This window comes from Molossus molossus, unplaced genomic scaffold, assembly GCF_014108415.1.
Source record: "Molossus molossus isolate mMolMol1 unplaced genomic scaffold, mMolMol1.p scaffold_m16_p_6, whole genome shotgun sequence".
NCBI lineage: Eukaryota > Metazoa > Chordata > Mammalia > Chiroptera > Molossidae > Molossus > Molossus molossus.
The window spans coordinates 19178983-19191035 of record NW_023425399.1 but is presented as its reverse complement, the minus strand read 5'-3'; the positions used below and the strand labels follow the sequence as shown (position 1 = coordinate 19191035).

Genomic DNA, 12053 nt, shown 5'->3' with positions numbered 1-12053 from the left:
TAAAAATCAATGGAAAAAATACCCTTGTGTGAGGATTTTTAAGAAAGAAAAAAATTATAGCCATCATATTAGGTATTAAGCTGTATTTCATTGTCGTTTTAATTTGCATTTCCCTAATGATTGGTACTGAGCATTGTTTCATGTGCTTATTAGTCATTTAGATATCTTTGGACAAATATCTAGTCAAATCCTTTCTCCATTTTTTAATTGGGTTGTCTTTTTGTTATTGAGTTGTATGAGTACTTCACATATTTTGGTTCTTAGGCTCTTATCAGATACAGGATTTGCAGCTGTTTTCTCCCATTATATAGGTTGTCTTTTTACTTTCTTGATAGTATCCTTTGATGCACAAAAGAGTTTTAAATTTTGAAGTCCAATTTTTCTTCTATCACTGTGCTTCCAGTTATTTTTTTTAATAAGTAATTTTATTTTATTTTATTTTTTTATTTTTTTATTTTATTTTATTTTTTGTGGTACATGCCCCTAGTGGGAACTGAACCTGGGATTCTCTGGTCCGCAGGCCGAGGCTCTACTGCTGAGCCAAACTGGCCAGGGCCTTCCAGTTATTTTTTAAGTTATGGATGTACATTAAAAATTAAGATAAAAAGATTGATATAGAACAAACCCATGTTCTCTCAATAAATGAGTGGATAAAAAGTTGTGATACATATATACAATGGAATATTACTTGGCCATAAAAAATAATGAAATCTTACCATTTGCAGCAACATGGATGGACCTGGAAGGTATTATATACTAAGTAAAATAAGTCAGAGAAAGACAAATACCATATGATTCCACTTACATGTGGAATTTAAAAAGTAAAATAAACAAACAAATAAAATGGAAACAGATGCCCTAGCCAGTTTGGCTCAGTGGTTAGAGAGTTGGCCCACAGACCAAAGAGTCACAGGTTCGATTCTGGTCAAGGGCACATACCTTGGTTGTGGTTCAGTTCCTGGCCCTGGTCAAGGTCATGCAGGAGGCAACCAGTCGATGTCTTTCTCACATCAATGGGGGGAAATCTTCGGATGAGGATTTTTTTTTTAATCCTCACCCGAGGACATTTTTCAGTTTTCTGTTCAGACAGAGTAGGAGGGGGAGAGAGGAAGAGAGAGAAAGAGAGAAACACTGACGTGAAAGGGACACATCAAGTGGCTGCCACCCGCACAACCAACCAGGGCAAGGAACAAACTGCAACCGAGGTACACGCCCTCAGCGGGAACCTAACCCAGGTCTCTGATCACAGGCCGACGCTCTAACCATTGAGCCAAACTGGCCAGGGCTCAGATGAGGATTTTTAAAAAATAAATAGAAACAGATTCATAGGTACAGAGAACAAATTGATGGTTGCCAGATGGAGGAGGGTTGGGAAGCTGGGTGAAAAAGGGTACAAATTGGTAGTTACAAAATAGTCATGGGGATGTAAAGTACAGCATAGGGAATATAGTTAATAATATTGTAATAACTATGTATGGTGTCAGCTGCGTACCTGAAATATTGAAGGGACCACTTTGTGAAGTATATGATTATCTAACCACTATGCTATGCACCTGAAACTAATACAAAATCATATTGAATTAAACTGTAATTTAAAAATTTTAGTTTTCTTTATATTCTGAATATTAATCCCTTACCAGATACATGATTTGCAAATATTTCCTCCCATTCTGTGGGTTGTCTTTTTCTCTGTGGATAGTATCTTTTGATGCACAAGATTTTAAAACTTTCATGAAGTCTAATTTGTCTATTTTTTTCTTTGTTACCTATGCCTTTGTTATCATATCTGAGAATTCATTGCCAAATCCAGTGTCATGAAGCTTTTGTCCTATGTTTTCTCCTAAGACTTTCATTGTTAGATCTTATATGTAGGTCCTTGATCCATTTTGAGTTAATTTTTTATATGGTGTTAGATAAGTGGCCAACTTCATTCTTGTGCACGCGAATATCACATTTTCCCTACATCATTTGTTGAAAAGACCTATCCTATCTCCATTGAAATGGTCTTTTTTAAAAATAAATTTATTTATTTTTTGTACGTGCCCCTAGCGGGAACCGAGCCCGGGACTCTCTGGTCCGCAGGCCAACGCTCCAACTGCTGAGCCAAACCGGCCAGGGCTCCATTGAAATGGTCTTGACACCTTTGTCAAAAATCATTTGGCCATGCCCTGACAGGGTGACTCAGTTAGTCCTGTATACCAAAAGGTTGTGGGTTCACCCTGGCCAGTGTGACTGAGTGGTTGGAGCATCGTCCTGTGTACTGAAGGGTCTCAGGTTCGATTCCTGGTCGGAGCATGTGCAGGAGGCAGCTGATCGATGTTTCTCTCTCTCTCATCAATGTTTCTCTCTCTCTCTCCTTCTCCCTTCCTCTGTCTCTAAAATCAATGAAAAAAATAAAAAAATAGGTTTCTTTGTCCGGGAACATACCTAGGTTGTGGGTTCGATCCCTAGTCGGGGCATGTACAGGAGGAGACAACAGATCAGTGTTCCTCTCAGATCAGCGTTTCTCTCGCTCTTCCTCTCTCTCTAAAAATCAGTAAAAACATATCTTCGGGTGAAGAATTTAAAAAGTCATTTGGGCCCAGCATCCTCCCCTGGACTGAGAGGTCCCGGTTTGATTCCTGGTCAGGGCACATGCCTGGGTTGTGGGCTTGACTCCCCAGTGGGAGGCGTGCAGGAGGCAGCCAATCAATGTTTCTCTCTTACATCGATGTTTCTATCTCGCTCTCCCTTCCTCTCTCTCTAAAAAATCAATAAAAATATATTTTTTAAAAATCATTTGGTCATACATGTGAGGGTTTATTTCTGGGCTCATTATACCATTGATCTATGTGTCTGTCTTTATGCCAGTACCACACTGTGTTGATTACTGTGGTTTTATGGTAAGGTTTGAAATCAGAAAGTACAAATCCTACAACTCTGTTCTTTTTCAAGATTGTTTCGGCTATTCAAGGTCCTTTGAGATTCCATATAAATTATAAGAATGAGTTTTTTCCTTAATTGCTCTGTTCTCTAAACTCAGAACATAGTTCTTTGCTGGTAAAGAACAAATAGCAAAGAACATAGTTCTTTGCTGGTATATTCTCAACAAATATTTAATAAAACAATTAATAGACTTTAAAACATTAGCATATTTTCTGGCTGACACACTTAATTTTTAAATCCTAATTTTGTAATTTTGCATGTGTAAATTTTAATGAGTTATTTTGCATGTATATACTTTAATGAGTTATTTAATCTCAATAACTGCCAGTTTTAGTCGTTGTATGCAATGGGTATTGTAAATAATACCAAGCTTACAAGATTGTTTCAGAAAGTAAATGACTAAGGATGTGTAGAAATAAATGCACAATGCATTGTAAAAAAAATGGGTGAGTTTTTCTATTTCTGCAAAAAAGTCAATGGGATTTTGATAGGGATCACATTGTCTTCCAGTTCTTGAACATGGTTTCCATTTATTATGTCTTTAATTTCGTATTTTCTAGTTTTCATTGTACAAATCTTTTGCCTCCTTGGTTAGTTCCTAAATATTTTATTCTTTTTTAATACTATTGTATTGATTTGTTGTTGTTGTTAATCTTCACCAGAGAATAATTTTCTATTAATTTCTAGATAGAACGGGAAGTGAGGGAGGGGGAGAGAAAGAGAGAGAGAAACATCGATGTGAGAGAGAGACATCAATTGGTTGCCTCCTACACAACCCTGACCAGGGCTGGGGCTCAACCTACAACCCAGGTACGTGCCCTTGACTGGGAATCAAACCCATGACCCTTTGGTATTCTGGCCGATACTCTAACTGCTGAGCCAAATTAGCCAGGGCTGAAATTGGTTTGTAATTGTTAGTATATAGAAATTCAGCTGACTTTTGTGTTGACTTTTTTTTTTTTTTTTTTTGGTATATGCCCTTAGCGGGAACCGAACCTGGGACTCTGGGCTGCAGGGTGACGCTCCAACCACTGAGCCAAACCGGCCAGGGCTGTGTTGACTTTATACCCTGCTACTTTGAATTCATTTATTAGCTCTAACGGTTTTGTGTGTGTGTGTGTGTTGTTGTTTGTGACATCTTCAGTGTTTTGTACATAGATCATACCATCTTCAAACAGAATAATTTTACTTCTTTTCCAGTTTGGATGCCCTTTATTTCTATTTTCTTGCCTAATTGCCCTGGCTAGAACTTCCAGTATAATGTTTGAATGGAAGTGATGAAAGCAGGCTTCCTTGCCTTGTCCCTGATATTAGAGAAAACACTTTTGTCTTTTACCCTTCAGTACGATGTTCACTATGAGTTTTTCATATGTGGGTTTTATTATGTTGAAGCTGTTTACTCTATTCCTAGTTTGTTGTGCTTTTTTATCATGGAAAGGTGTTTGTCAACTGTTTTCTCTGTATCTCTTAGATGATCATGTGGTTCTTTCCCTTCATTCTATTAATGTGGTATATTACATTGATCAATTTTCATATGTTGAATCATCCTTGCATTCTAGGAACATATTCTACTTTGTCCTGAGATTTGGTATTCTGAATTCAGTTTGCTAGTATTTTGTTGAGGATTTTTGCATCAGTATTCACAAGGGATATTTCGTCTGTAGTTTTCTGTTCTTATAGTGTCTTTGTCTGGCTTTGGTATCAGGGTAATGCTGGCCTCATTAGAATGAGTTAGGAAGTATTCCCTCTTCAAGTTTTTGGAAAAGTTTGAGAAGGGTTGTTATTAGCTTTTTAAATGTTTGGTAGAACTTAACCATTGGAGCCATCAGGTCCAGGGCTTTTCTTTGTTGGGAGGTTTTTTATTATTGACTCAAACTCCTTACTAGTTATAGGGCTATTCAGATTTTCTATTTCTTTGTGATTTAGTCTTGGTAGGTTTTGTGTTTCTAGAAATTTGTCCGTTTTATCTAAGTTATCCAGTTTGTTGGCATACAGTTGTTCGTAGTACTCTCTTATAATCCTTTTATTTCTATAGAATCGGTAGTAATATCTTGACTTTCATTTCTGATTTTAGTAATTCAGATCTTTTTTTTCTTTGGCTCTCTAAAGGTTTGTCAGTTTTGTTGATCTTTTTTTTTTTTTTAGGACACCAAGTTTTCTTTAATTATTTTTTTGGGGGAAGGGACATCATACTTCTGCCCAATTAAGAGATACATTTTTTATCAGTATAGAGGTCTTCTTTTTACACTTATCATGCCATGAATTCATAGGGGATGGGTTCCAACAGCTCTGGCTCCTTTCCACTGGTTCTCACAAAATGTGCTTCTCTGGTGGAACAGGCTAATGCTTCAGCTGAACCCAGGTCCCCTTCTCTTTGGCTTCCTTCTTTTTCTGATCATTTTCCTTCACACGTTTCAGGAAGCTATCTCAGTTCTTAGAGTGCTTAATATGCTCAATACGCACATTAATTCTCTTGGCAAGAATCTTGCCCTTGACTTGTTTGTTCACAACAATGCCCACTGCATGCTGGGTGACATTGTAGACTCTTCCAGTTTTGCCATGGTAACATTTGTGGGTCATTCCTTTTTGAACAGTGCCCATTCCCTTTATGTCCACAATATCACCTTTTTTATAGATTCGCATGTATGTAGCCAAAGGAACAACTCCATGTTTTCTAAAAGGCCTAGAGAACATATAGCGAGTGCCTCTCCTCTTTCCCTTTGTGTTCGTCATTTTGGCGAATTACTGGAAGATGGAGGTTCCGGCCGAAAAGAAGCTGTTGATCTTTTTAAAGAAACAACTTTTGTTCCATTGATTTCCCTATTTTCTATTCTTTATTTCATTTATCTCTGCTCTAATTTTTATTATTTTTCTTTCTTCTAGTTTTGGACTTAGTTTATTCTTTTTATAGTTCCTTAAGTGTAAGGTTAGGTTGTTGATTTGAAATCTTTCTTGGTTTTTAATGTAAGCATTTATAGCTATTCATTATCCACCTTAGCACCATTTTTGCTGTGTCCCATAGGTTTGTTATGTTCTGTTTTCAATTTCATTTATCTCTAGTATTTTCTAGTTTCCCTTGTGATTTCTTCTTTGATCCATTAGCTGTTTAAAAGGTGTTGCTTAGCCCTGGCCAGTTTTGCTCAGCGGTTAGAGCATTGGCCTGCGGACCAGGGAGTCCCGGGTTCAGTTCTGGCCAGGGGAACCTACCTCAGTTGTGGTTCGTCCCTGGCCCCAGTTGGGGTCGTGCAGGTGTCAACCAATCAATGTGTCTCTCACATCGATGTTTCTCTCTCTCCATCCCACTCTGTCTGAAGATAAATGTAGAAATATCCTCGGGTAAGGATTTAAAACAAATAAAATAAAAGTAAGTGTGTTGCTTAATTTCCACAGTTCTGTGAATTTTCCAGTTTTCCTTTTGTTATCAATTCTATCTTCATCCTATTAGGTCAGAGAAGATACTTTGTTACCTTTTAAAAAATCTATTGAGACTTAATTTGTGGCCCACATACATACGATCCATCCTGGAAAATGTCCCACGTACACTTGAGAAGAATGTGTATTCTATTGTTATTGGGTAGAGTGTTCTGTATATGTTTGTTAGATCTAGTTGCTTTGTTGTGTTGCTTAAAGTCCTCTATTAACTTATTTATCTTCCATCTAGTTGTTCTATCCATTACTGTGAAAGGGTTATTGAAGTTTCTGTTATTGTAGAACTGTCTACTTCTCCCTTCAAACTGTCAGTTTTTGCTTCATATATTTGGATGATATGTCATTAGGTGCATATGTTTGTGATTCTTAAGAACACCTGTATTCCAATGGCATAGAGAGTTTTTCATGGTTTCAAAGTTAAGGGATTTTTTTGGGTTTTTTTTATATATGTAGCTGTTTAGTCCATCTGTACTTTATATTTGTGTATTCCAGGATCTCATTTTATTTTTTTCATATGGAAAGCCAGCTGTCACAACACTAGTTATTGAAGTCTCTACTTTTCTCACTAATTAGTAATACTAGGTCAGTCACAACCTCTGCCAAATTTTCAAATATGCAGAAGTGTGTTTCTAGGTTCCATTCTGTTTTGCTGCTTTTTTGTCCTTGTATGTGTTAATACAACTTCAATTACCATAACTTTGTAACACGATTTGGTATCTAGTAAGGTGAATCCTCCTTCCTTATTCTTTTTATCCAAAAAAGAAAACTTGAATTACATCTTTATTCTTCCAAGACTAATTTTAGAATTTAGTATATCAAGTTCCTCAGAAACATTTTGCTGGGGCATTTATAGATTAAGTTAGGAAGAAGTGATACCTGTACAATATTGAGTTTTACCTGTGAATAATGTTTATTGCTTTTTTTCAGACCTCCTTTTATATGGTCTATTTAAATTTTATTAATTTCTTTATTGAGGTGTTACATATTTTTATTAGGTTTATTCCTTCCTTGATACTTTCTAGTTTTTTTTTTGTTTTTATTTTTAAGCAATAGGAAAGATTATTTGAAAAACAGACAGACTCCCTGAAGCAGGAGGTGGGACCCAAGTGGGTTGCCTGATACTTTCTAGTTTTTGTTTTGATAGTAAAATGAATGTTTTTAATCCTCACCCAAGAATATGTGTTTTTTTTAATTGATTTTTTTTAAAGGAAGAGGAAGGCGGGGAGAACATCAATGTGAGAAACGTCAATCAGTTGCCTCCCATATGTGCCCTGACCAAGAACTGAACCTGCAACCTTTTTGTGTACAGGACGATGCTCCAACCCACTGAGCCACCTGGCCAGGCTCATTTATTAATTTTTATGTTTTATTTTTTTTATTATTATTTTTATCCTCACCCGAGGACATTTTTCCATTTTTTGTTCAGATAGAGTGGGAGGGAGGGAGGGAAGGAGGGAGGGAGGGAGAGAGAGAGAGTGAGAGAGAGAGAGAGCGAGAAACATCAACGTGAAAGGGACACATCGAGTGGTTGCCACCCACACAACCCAGTCAGGGCCAGGGACAGACTGCAACCAAGGTACATGCCCTTAGTGGGAACCGAACCCGGGTTTCTCTGGACCACAGGCCAGTGCTCTAACCGCTGAGCCAAAACGGCCAGTGCTATGTTTTATTTTTTTGGTGAATCCTCACCCAAGGATATTTTACGTTGATTTTTAGATAGAATGGAAATGGGGAACGGAGTAGAGAGAGAAACATCAGTGTGAGAGAGACACATCGACTGGTTGTCTCCCACAGGACCCCTACCAGGGTCAGGGATCAACCCAGGTATGTGCCCTTGACCAGGAATCAAACCTGCAACCCTTCAGTCCACAGGTCAGTACTCTAACCGCTGAGCCAAATCAGCCAGGGTGTTTTTTGTTGTTTTTGGGGTTTTTTTTTTTCGTTAATCCTCACCCAAGGATATTTTTTCTGTTGATTTGTTGGTTTTTTGTTTTCTTTTAGAGAGAGTGGAAGGTAGGTGGATAGGGGGAGAAAGAGAGAGAGAGGAGGGAGAGAGAAAGAATCATTAATGTGAGAGAGACACACGTTGATTGGTTACCTCCTGCACATGCCCCAATTGAGCTGAGGATCAAACCTGCCACCCAGGTACATGCCCTTGACCAAGAATTGAACCCATGACCCTTTGGTGCTTGGACCACAGCTCTAACCACTAATCCATGCTGGCCAGGGCTCATTTTTTAATATTTATATATTCCAATTTGTTACTGCTAGTAGATAGAAATGATGTTTGATCCGTGTAAGTTGATCTTGTGTCTAGCAGCCTTTTATAACTCTCAGTTCTCTTGGATTCACATCATAAATGATTGTATTATTTGTTAGAATGGCAATTTTGTGTCTCTAATCTTACTGTGTCTTATGCATATCTTGTCTAACTATGGGAGCTTAAGAACATTGTGGAATAGCAGGGAGAAAGTAGCTTCCCTCCCCTGGTCCTGACCTTCATTCATTGAACAAGTTACTGAGTATCTACCATTGGGCAGAGCAGTGTTGCTGTCCCATTTAGGGAAGTTAGAGAAGGCCTCCATGGTAAGGTGATTGGAGCAGAATCCTTAAGGGAGAGAGAGGAGTCTTAGAGATCTGGAGAATAGTGGTAACAGCAAGGGGCCGAGAACTCCTATGGTGGGCAAGTGGTGGATGTGGTCCAGGCCTAGGGAAGGTGGCCATTGTGGCTGCAGCAGTGAACAGGACAGAAGAGACGAGAGATGAAGTCATAGTGAGCACCCCAGTTCACAAAGGGCCTCAGAGGTGTTCCTAAAGCCTTGGCTTTTATTCCCAGAAGAGTTTTGAGTGCTGCAACTTTTTAAATAGGATTAATCTGGGCCCGGCCAGTGTGGCTCAGTGGTTGAGCGTCGACCCACACACCAAGAGGTCGTGGGTTCAATTCCTGTTCAGGGCATATGCCCAGGTTGTGAGCCTAATCCCCAGTGAGGGGCATGCGGGAGGTGACCAATCGATGTTCTCTTTCATCAATGTTTCTATCTCTCTTTCCCTCTCCCTTCCTCTCTCTCTAAAATCAATAAAGGAAAAAAAAATTTTTAAAGAAAGAAAAAAAAATGTTTTTGTAAAAAGGATTAATCTGGTTTCTCTATTCAAAAGAGAGTGGGGCAGTCCTGGCCGGTTTGGCTAGGCCTGCAGTTAGAGTGTTGGCCTGCAGTCCAGAGAGACCCAGGTTTGGTTCCCGCTAAGGGCACGTATCACAGTTGCAGTTTTTCCCCAGCCCTGGTTGGGTCGTGTGGGTGGCAGCCACTCAATGTGTCCCATTCACATTGACGTTTCTCTCTCTCTCTCTCCCTCCCACTCTTTCTGAACAAAAGATGGAAAAATGTCAGGATAAAAAAAATAAAAGAGAGTGGGGAAAAGGCACAAGTTGAAGTTGGGAGGTGGGTTAGGAGGCTGTAACCATAATCTGAAACAGAGGAGATGATGGTGGCCATGGAGCGTTTAAGGGAGGGGTCAGATTCTGGCTTTATTTGGAAGGTAGAGCAGGATTTCCTAATGGATTGGATATGGAATAAGAGTGAAAGGACACTATATGGTGACAGAAGGAAACTAGACTTTGGGTGGTGAGCACACAATGCAATATGTAGATGATGTATTATAGAATTGTATATGGGAAACTTATGTAATGTTAATAACCAATGTCATGCCCAGCCAGTGTGGCTCAGTGGTTGAGCATCGACCCATGAACCAGGATGTCACCAGTTCGATTCCTGGTCAGGGCACACGCCTAGGTTGTGGGCCAGATCCCCAGTTGGGCGCATGCAGGAGGCGGCCAGGCAATGTTCTCTCTCATTGATGCTTCGATCTTTCTCTCCCTGCCCTTCCTCTCTCTCTTAAAATCAATAAAGAAAAATAAAATAAAAAATAATAACCAAAGTCACTCCAATAAATATAATATTTTCAAAAATGGGTTGGCATCTGAGTGACGAAAAGAATGGAGTTGCCACCATGCTAGGAAAAACTAGTGTAGGAATTGCATTTTGAACATTATTAAATGTAATACTCATTATTAGATATCAGAGTGGAAAAGTCAAGCAAGCAGTTGGATATGAGTCAGGGAGAGGTCCAGGTTGAAGATATTATTTTTGGACTCATCAAAGTACAGGTAAGGCTAAAACAAAAATGAGATGAGAACGTCTAGAGTAGAGGCATGGTGCAAAGACTGAGCCCCAAGACACTAATACTTCATGGTGGGAAAGGAGGAGCGGCCAGTGGGATGGGAAAAGGCAACTGGAACCCAGCTGATTGAGGATTTCAAGAAGAGTTAACTGTGTGCTCTGAGGGGGCATCACCACAGAGTGAGAAAGTGGAGAGGAGGCTTTGGAGGTGTGAGAAATCTGAAATGGTCATCCGGGAGAGTGCAGAGCCACTGAGGTAAGGTTGCAGAGGGAGAACTGGAGTGGCAGGGTGTTTTAATCCAAAATATTAGCTTGTGGTTTTGTGTTTGTGTGTGTTTGTGGTTTTCTGTATGTATGTGTTTGGGTTTTTTTTCAATTTAGTTGTGTTGTGTTTAGGGAACATGTCTATATTATACCACTATCTATAAGATGGTGAGTTTGTCCATTTCTCCTTTAAATTCTGTCAAATTTTGCTTTATATTATTTTGAAAATATCTTAGATGTATCAAGTTTAGATTTGTAATGTTCCTAGTGAATGTTCAGTGATTCAGTTACTAAATTTTTCCAAATGCATATTTGTGTTTTGCCTTAGTCTTATTTTGTGTGTTATGAATATCACTGTACCCGCTGTCCTTTGGTTAGTGTTTTTTCTGGTATAATACCTCTTTCCATTCTTTTACTTTCAACTTTTCACCATCCTTATAATCTCTCTTATAATCAGCATATGCCTGGATTTTGTGTTTTGTCCGGTATGTTGGTTTTTACTGCAGAGGTAGACAATGCAGTCCACTTACAGTGGGGTTTCTATATATTTGGATTTATTCTTACATTGTTACTTTGTGGTATTTGTTCTACTCCTCCCACCCCTTGCCTTCTTTTGGATTATGCTTTCCTTTCCCCATTCCTTTTACTACTTTTGAGGCTGTATTAATTGGGATCAGGCTTGCCTATAAAAAACATTTTTTAAAAAAGAAAGAAAAAGTGATTTGAATGAGATTGTTTATTTGAAGTTCAAAAATGTCCGAGATAGTAAAGCTAGAGTCCCAATTATGACATCTTGAGGTTTGATGTAATAATTGGCTTTCCGTTTACAAGGTTTTCTTATTTTTCCAAGTGGCTGCTGGATTCCAAAATCCCAACAGCAATCCAGCCAGCAAAGGAACCAGTAGCAAAAAAAGAGTAAGCCAGCCCTGCACATCACTTCTACTGCTACTCCTCTGACCAGACAGACATGTAGCTACTCATATCTTGTTGCAAGGGGGCCTGGGAAGTGCTTGATTCCAGGTTCCTACGTGCCCAGTTAACAATCTAAGGTCCCCACAGACCACTTGTTTTCAGAAGCCTGTGTTGTGCTTAGTAGACAGTGTCTGCACATTATAGAGATGTAATATACTAACAATAGAAGTCCTTATTCTAATTCTGATTCTAGTGTAACTTGTTATATGATTCTAATATTCTGCATATCATGCCTCAGATTTTCCATTTGACGATACTTCATCCTGGAAACTATGCCTAAGAAAT

The 12053-nt window shown here is 38.8% G+C and overlaps 1 protein-coding gene and 1 pseudogene across 6 annotated transcripts in view; one reads left to right on the top strand and one right to left on the bottom strand.

Annotated features, from left to right (window-relative positions):
* The window catches only part of DLGAP4 (DLG associated protein 4), a 105423-nt gene that overhangs the window by 76514 nt on the left and 16856 nt on the right, over positions 1 to 12053 (top strand). The window lies entirely within an intron of this gene.
* On the bottom strand, positions 5177 to 5694 carry LOC118618181 (annotated as a pseudogene). Its single transcript, XR_004957021.1, has one exon. The product of XR_004957021.1 is annotated as a 60S ribosomal protein L21-like (transcript).